This window comes from Benincasa hispida, chromosome 8 (genome assembly GCF_009727055.1).
Source record: "Benincasa hispida cultivar B227 chromosome 8, ASM972705v1, whole genome shotgun sequence".
Classification (NCBI taxonomy): Eukaryota; Viridiplantae; Streptophyta; class Magnoliopsida; order Cucurbitales; family Cucurbitaceae; genus Benincasa; species Benincasa hispida.
The window spans coordinates 18841313-18850611 of NC_052356.1; positions in this window are offsets into that span (position 1 = coordinate 18841313).

Consider the following 9299-nt stretch of genomic DNA (forward strand, 5'->3'; position numbering starts at 1 on the left):
AAAATTAACATCATTTTTTTAAACAAAAGAAAAGAAAAACAATTTTTCTTTAAGCAAATAAGGCATCCACCCAAACTACAACACTAATTCTCCATTAATCATGGAGATGATACAAATCAGAAAAAGTCTCCTTCCACACAAAAGAATCTCTAAGAGATGAAGTCAAAGTTGCAATAGAGTGCATAGCTCTGTATTCTTCTTTAGGAGAGAAACAAAAACGCCTAACATTTACAAAGCATACATCAAAATAGATTTCATTGACAAAAATACCTAATTTAGTAAGATCAAACTCCTTAGAATTATGCAAATTTAGAAGGTCTAAAGCGTTAGACTCCACAATAAGCAGTGGATTTCGATTGTCTTAGGTGCGACGAACTTCGCTCGAACCTTCTAAAATTGCTTCAACTTCAAGAAAAAAAAATGAGACAATTCTTTTTTGTCAACTTACAACTACCAAAGATCGGGTTGCCTAAGAAGTCTGAATAAGTCAACCCACCCCTACCACACTCAACAAACCACAAAGCATCAAAATGTAACTTCCACCTACTACTTTCTGGTCGAGGCCACAATTTAAAGGTAGATTAAAATCTATTTTATTATAAATATCATAAAAATAGATGTTAATACTTAGTGTCCTAAAAGCCATGTGTCATTTTTCATATTGTCCATGTGCCTTATAATAATTCATGTTTGGTGTACATGTAAATCGACATCTCAGTTGCCACTTTGCCTATAAATAGTGACATTTGGTGGATCTTAAAATTATGCACATTAGCGGGAATAAAAAGAAATTTTCATATATTTCCCATTTCCATAAAATAATATTTTATATTTCTATTATTCCTATTTCTATAAAATTATAACTTTAGTTATTTTTAATTTAGTTATTTATAAGTTTAGTTATATTTTATTCTTTTATTATTATTATGATTATTATATTTATATTTTCTCAACATACGTTGTGCTCCATTATACTTCTCAATTTCACAACATATTTATAATTTTCATACTTATTTCATTACTTTTCTCGCCTTCAAAACTTTTTATTTCAAGTCTTTAATTTTGATTCTATTTTTGTCACTAAATTTTAATTTTTTTTAAACATAAAGTAGACTTGCCTTTTGAACCACTTGAATTATAGTATTTTTTTTATTTATAAACAACTAACCTACAATTTTTGTTAAATATATAATGTATGTTGACGCTCAAATCTCGTATGTATTGGGTTCTGATGTGGGCCTCTTATAGGTTTAGCCTCCAGTCCACTTCTTCTTAGTTTGGTCTCGAGATAACCTGAGCATATCTGCATAAGAGATCTTCGTACCAATATGTTGTGTAGCCTACTACACTCCGATACTTAAGTCAATATGAGGAATGTCTAATTCAACTAAACACAAAAGAAGTATGGTCATGTCTCTCATTTGGAGATGACTTACCTCTCGTTTGGGGTGGTCGAATGGAGTTATTTGTAGTTCTTCCTCTAACACATGCCTTTGATTAGGTGTAACGCTAAAGGTATTAGGGACGTTTTTGACACTCAAGATTACGAGTTGTCAGTCTAGGTTCAGCTCAATTATTTTTCAATTGATATATATTCGTCGACTCGGCTAGTCGGGCCAAATTTAAAGATGTTAACATTTTTCCTTTTAGGACGTGTTCTCCCTTATCTTATAGGCATAAGGATATAAATTTTAATAATGAATACCAAAATCAATATACTTATGAAATTTTTTATAAAAAAAACCCCTTTGAAAGTAAAGAGGCAAGATAGGGAAAGAAAAGGTAGTTTTCTTGATGAAAATTAAATAGTTGGACACAAAAGAAGAATCTATAGCCTAATTTCCACATTGCTTTTGTTTTCATTTCATACATATTTAGAAAGGGAAACAAAAAAAAAAAAAAAAAACTATGTTTTCATGGACTTGTGTATTTTATTTGAAAAGGTATGTATACCAAACTCACATTCAAATGCCACGTGGACAAGGAATAATTGAATATGACAACCATTTAATATTTGCCAATTATTTCTAACCACATACTAAATCAATATAATATATATATATATATATATATATATATATATTAAATTGGATGAACATGAGTCTAAACCTTAGTAAAAAGAAATAATTAAAATAATAATATTCTATATTACAGTGATGACTCACCTTACAAATTTCTATTAATTTGAAGTATCTGTTATGTATAAGAGAGTTTTAATAGTTTAAAGAATAATAAAAATTAAAACACTACCAACCAATTATATAATTGAATAACCTTTTTTAAGAGAAATTTGGTTATTTTCCATCTTGCCTTTGTTCTAATGTATATCCTATCATTAATGCAACATTTAACTAAAAAATGATTAGTTAAATCTATGTATTTTTAGTCACGGTCAACTTTGGGATTTCTTCAATTCTAGTCCAATATTCCTACAATCCAATAGATCTTAAATTTAGTCCATATTACTAAATTCTTATTGATTTTTTTCAATAACTTTTTATAATCTATTAGCATTTCACTATAAAATATGAAACATGTTAAAATATTATATTTTCTTAAATGATGATAATAATACTTATTTAACCAAATTCGATAAAAATTAACATTGAGAGACTAAATTTAAGATTCATTGAAATTGCATATTCTAATAGGACATTTGAAATTATATACTCCTAAATTTTGGGAGTTGTATCAATAAAATATCTGAACTAATAATTGTACCAATAAAATCTTAAATTTTCATAAATGTATCAACTTTCACCCTCTAAAGAATGTTAGTTGTGGAAACTTATAAATATAATTCTATAAAATAAAAGTCTTAACATGTCATAAAATAATAAATTTACACTCTCAATTTGAAAAACATTCTTACATCAATTCTCACACATGTGTAGATTTTTTTTAAAAAAAATCTAGACCCTCCATTTTAAAGGCGTCCATTATTTAGAATAGATTGTCTAAATTGATTCACTTGTAAAAAGTGATATATTTTGATTTTTTTAATAAAATTTAACTCAAGGTAAAAATTGATATACTTATGAAAGTTTATAATTTTAATTATTATAATTATTAGTTTAACTTTTATATGAATATCATTTCAAAGTTTAGGAGTATAAATTGATTTTGTTCCATAGCTATAATTTGATTAAAAATCTTTGAATTTGACAGAAACATCATTAATTATTTTTGAAACATTAAAAATTGGATCATTTGTAACACAATAAAGAGAACAAGGGAAAAGGAACAAAAAAAACAAAAAAAAACAGAGAACAAGGGAAAAAGAACAAAAAACAAACAAACAACTTCTAAAAGATATGTTATATATTTGAATACATCTATACTCCATTATCTTAAATTTATTGAAAAACCATAGCTAAACAAGGCATCTAGTGATTTTTTTTTTTTTAATTTTTATATGATCTAAGTTGAAAATGTTGGAGTTGATGCCTTAAATCACGTAAATACTGTAATTTGTAATTATAATGTAAAAACGATTTATTTATTTAATAAAATTTGAGGCATTTTATTCGACATTTAGTAGCATTAACCCACAAAACCAATAAACTAACCTCCAAAGTTATCTTCTGTAGCTTAAACATGTATGTAGAGATATACAAATGGATCATGTTTAAGTGATACCCTAAATGGTCTGTAGTAGATGGATAAAGCTGGATATCTTATCTTGGTGAAACTACGAATACAACCCGCTTTGTAGATGTTACAATTATTGTAAAGTGCTACAAATGATCTAATCTTGATCATTCATGTGGAGACATGTGAGCGGAGGTGTTCTATACAAAAGGATTTGTATAAGACCGGGCCACAAAATGAATAGTTTCATTATATAACGCCGTTAATAATAGAGACTTACATTTCACCAGGATGACCATAGGTGACATGACCTGAATCCTGAGTGAGTTGTGAACTCCTACCTATGAAGGCGGTCCTTTGATTTGTATGGGTGAGAGTGACCAGATCACTGACTCAATAAGCCTACCATTTTGGGATTCGTCTGACTAGGGAACTGGGAACACAACTACACAAGACGAAATCTACTCATTCCCTAATGTTGGGGTAAGTAGATAAATTGCTTCCTTAAAGGCTGATTCTAGGGCTTGAACAATGTGCCACCACACCCTCTCTTGGCCCGATAGAGGTTTGATCATAGTTGAACTATGACTTATTGTTCATTAGAGGGATCAGTGGTACTTAAGAAGTTAGATGTAACTACAAGGGCAAAATGGTAATTTTTGCCCAGCTCTACTATGAGCAATTTGTGAAGGGTCGTTATACTATAGATTGGTTATATTCAATGGACACAAAAATATATCTGTAGTGCGAATAATGCAACTGTCAGTCTTTAGTAGGGTGACCAACAGTTAATGGATGTTGAATGATTTAATTAAAGAAGTTTAATTAATTATTCAAGTATCATTGGAGCTTCATTCTACAGGTACTCTCTATAGCTCAACTGAGATTATTAAGAATTAATTTTGGATTAATTTTAATTGTTCAAATTAATTGAGAAAATTAATTATATATGATATAATTAATTTTGAATTAATTATGTATATGATATAATTAATTTAATATATTTGTTACATTATAATATAAAGTTTATTTGAGAGGAATTAAATATTTGAATATGATTCAAATATAATTATGCGAATTGGATTGATATAATTACATTTAATATAAACTTGATTTATATTAAATACCACGATTTATTAAGAGAAAATACAAACTATAGATTATATTGTATTTGATATAATATTTGAACTAAAATTTAGTTTTCATTTAGAATTAAAGTGTGGGAGTTATTAAATAACTTACCTCCCATATTTTCTATCTAAAAATAACGTGTGAGTGGGAGTGGTTTTTTGGATGTGATTATTCATCTTCTTCTTCACAAAAATGCACAGAGAAAAAGTCTGTATTTTTCCCCAAAAAGGATTCTCCCAAGAAAAAAAAGTTTTTTTCTCCTCTCGAATCCTCTCCCTCTCCCAAAACCCAGATCCCACACACTCTTGAGAGTTCTCTTCCCCCATAGAGAATATGAAGGTTGTTTTTGTGGTGGTGTTATCGTCAACAGGCTTTTGATTTGTGATTGATCGTGACCTGCAAAGAGGCCTTCGTGAAGACATATTGTTTCTTCAAGGGTAAGTTGAATTCTAACCCTCCTTCCTTTCCTCTTATTCTAAAACATGCTATAAATTATATATAATTTATTGTTATGTAAATTTTATTATGTGAAAATTGGGAATTGGGAACGATCTCGCTTCTGCAGTGAATTCCTTCAAAAAATACAAAGCTAACAAATCTATTGGTAATTAAATTATATATCATAAAACAAAAATCACAAATTTTTAATAAATCACCCACTTAAAAATAATTGGAAAAGTATCTTTTTGACCTCTAGTTTTTTAGTTTAAATTCTATTCGATCCTATCATAATATTATATATTATTGTCCTTAAGTTTTTGAGTTTGGTTTCAATTTAGTCCTTAGGTTTCAAAATTATAATTTAACCCTTGACATTTGAGTTTTGTTTCAATTTGGTCTCTATGTTTCAAGATTTACACTTTTAGCTTCGATTTTCACTCAATACTCATTTTTCGTCTTTATTATTAATGTATCTTAATAAATTCAAAATAATTAAAAGAATTAATTAATTAAGTTTCATTATTTTTCATCACTTTTAAAGTTAAATTCAAATTTTTGCTTCAAAATTTAATTTTAATTAATTAAAAGACATTGACGTCAATGATTGAAAATGAGTATTTAATGAAAAATTATAGTTAAAAATGTAAAATCTCGAAACTTAGGGATTAAATTGAAACAAAACTCAAATCTCAAGGGTGAAATTCTAACATTTTGAAATCTAAAGATTAAATTGAAATCAAACTCAAAACTTAAAACTAGATGTATAACATTTTAAAAATTAGGGACCAAATAAAAACTAGATCCAAAGTCTATAGACCAAAAAGATACTTTTTTCAAAATAATTTTTACTTCGTATAACAACGATAGATGAAAGATTGAACTTTCGACTTTTAAAGAGAAAAATTAGGTCAATTATCATGAAGCTAAGCTCGATTTTGCATCTAAAAAGATAGCTTTGACTATTGAGTGGATATGCTACATAAAATGTGGCAAGAGTGCTCCATATCAATGGGAGTTTGGACAGATTCTTATCATATTATTATATCATGTGATAAATTGTGTCAGCATTTCATTGGATGGATAAGAAAATAATTAGTGCTTCAATCATTTCATTAGAAAAATAAATGTCGGCTTGGCTCTTCGTTACCATAACTTCTTTTCAAATATTTAATTTTGTTTTTAGTTGTTGGTTATTAGTATTTTTTTCTATATTTAATAATATGTTTTTATAAAAATGGAAGTTCCAGTCAAATTTGGGTTGTTATTTTAAATGGTGAAATTGCATAAAAAATTTACAAATATAGTAAAATGTCATTACTTATCAGTGATAGACCGCAATAAGTATTTATTGCTGACACTGATTGATGTCGATAGACTGCGATACCCATCGTGATAGATAATAACATTCTGCTATATGTATAAATAAGTTGACTCATTTTCCTTTATTTGAAAACAACTTATCAAATATTTCTATTATTCTAGTTAATGAAATTTCATATTTATTTAATTATGGTTCAAACTTTTTCTCAAAATATTCCATTAAAAAATCAATTTAGTTCGTTAATAGGTACAATAATAAAAGAATTTACTAGTTTACTTTAACTTAGGTTATATTATAAGTTTAGTGTAAGGTCTATTTAGTTCATAATTTTTTTAAAAATATCTAATACTTTCATAAACTTTTAAATTTGGATCTATTTGTATTTCAGAAAGTCTTAAAAAATTTAATTTTATTTCAATAGGTTTTTGGACTTATTCAACATATTAAAAAAATTAGTCCTACTGGACACCAAATTTAAAATTTAAAATTCTAATAGCCATAAAACTAAATTTCGTATTGATATATCATTTAATTTTAAAATTTATGAAATATTAGGGATTTATTAAATACGAAATGAGAATTTTTAAGAATTTATTAGAAAATTTTAAAACTTCAAGACACAAATTTAAGAATTCAATGATTAAATTTTCATTCCAACTTAAAATTTCTAGCAAAAAGATCGTGTAAATATTTTCAAAATAAATAAATAAATACTAAAAATAAGAAATAAAACAATGATACATATTCACATATGCGAAACTAGCTTGCATGTGGGAAATCATTATATTTTCAGATTTCAGATTTACCATGCAAATATATCTTTGGCCTCACCATCTAAGGGTCCATTTGAATTGAAATGATTTTTTTTTTTTTTTAAAAAAGTCATTTTTATTTAAGAAAAATTTTAAAAATAAAAAAAATAGAAATTAGTTATAAAAAATAACAAAATTTAATATTTTTTGATAGAGGCTGATTGAAGCTGATCAGTGTCTATCAATGATAAAAATCGATAGAAGACTATCATTGATACTATGTGATAAACACAGATAGAAGTCTACTAGTGTTTTTTTTTTATGTTTATATAAATAGTTTGACATTTTTTCTATTTGTGAAAATTTCTTTTATTTAAACTCTTTTGATAAAAATGATTTAAAGTACACTTTAAAAGTGTTTCAAAAGTTATTTCAGATGGTTGTCAAATACTTCAATTTTTTATAAAATGACTTATTTTAAAATTTAAGTACTAAGAAAATTAAATCAAACATACCCTAGATATCATTTCTGAAAATTTGTTTCTAAACTTATAATGGTCTTTGTGGGTTGAGTTGGGTTGGGTTGAAACACATTTTAAACCCAATTCAATTATTTGGGCGGTAAGTTTCTTTAACCCAAATAACCTTATTAAAGAATGAACCCTACCCAACTCAAACCAACCATGAAACATTTGTATTGAGTTGGTTCTAACTCAATCCAAATGTTTAATGGTTGGGTTGAGTTAGTTCCGATTACTCGGATCATTTATTAAAATTTTTGTTATAAAAATAAGTAAAATGTTCATGGTAAAAATTTTATTTCATTATTTTCATAATTGAATTAAAATTAATAATTTCAATATATATTATGAAAAAGTTCTTTCCAAAGTGCAATATATATATATATATATATATATATTTAGAAGTTGTTGGAGAATAAATGGTCTAGAAAATCATGAAATTAAATAAAACTAAAATAAATATAATGTATGATATAATTGTATCATAAGTAAAATACATACTTATTAAAATTAATAATAAGTTTGAGTTGGTTTGAATTATTTTAAGTGAACTCATGAACCAATCCAACCCATAGATTTTTTTGCCAACAAAATACACTTTTGATCCTCTAGGTGCAGAGTTGATGTCTATTTGATCTTGAGGTTTCAAAACATACACTTTAGTCTCTTAGGTTTGTAAAAGATTCTAAAGGTGTGTTTGAGACAAGAATTATCCTAAGACTATAATAACCATCTCTTGTTACCGTAAATACTATTTTGTATTTCACAATTAGCTACAGTCAATATTATTTTTGCTACAGTATTCACTATTTGCTACAGCTTTTACTGTTTTACATTCTTGCTACAGTGTTTACGATTTTCTTCTCAAACTAAAATAGTTTACACCTCAAACACATACTATTATAACTCAAACTAAAATAATATACACCCCAAATACAAACTATTATAACCCAGCTATAATAACCTACTACTATAATAACTAACTCCTTGCCCTAAACGTCCCCTAAACGGTCTATAATTTAACTTTAAACTAACGAAATGATGACTAGACCATTAACTACTGACGTGGATAGGATGACAAAGCTACTTCATCTAATTACATAGAAAAAACTATTTGATTGGTTAGAAAATAAAGTGAAAACTAAAATTGTTAATATATTACAAGAATCTAAACCAACCCTAAATTAGGTTTGATTTTCTATTTCTGTTTGCCAAAATACGAATCATTACGTCGACTCCACCAATTACCATCCACTAGGATGTTTACGGTTCGATTCGATTCGGTTTGGGGCTCAAATCAAATTGAACCGCAAATTTTAAAAAGTATATTTTATGAAACCGAATCGAACTACATGTTCGGTTCGGTTTCACGGTTTTTTTTAATGTTTTTTTAAAAAGTTTTTATGCTTTTTCATATTTTCTAAATTATAAGCGGATTAGTTCGGTTCGGTTTCACGGTTTTTTTAATTTTTTTTTTTTTATAATTTTTCATATTTTCTAAATTATATATAATTTTAATATATTTACTAAAAAAGCGGTTCG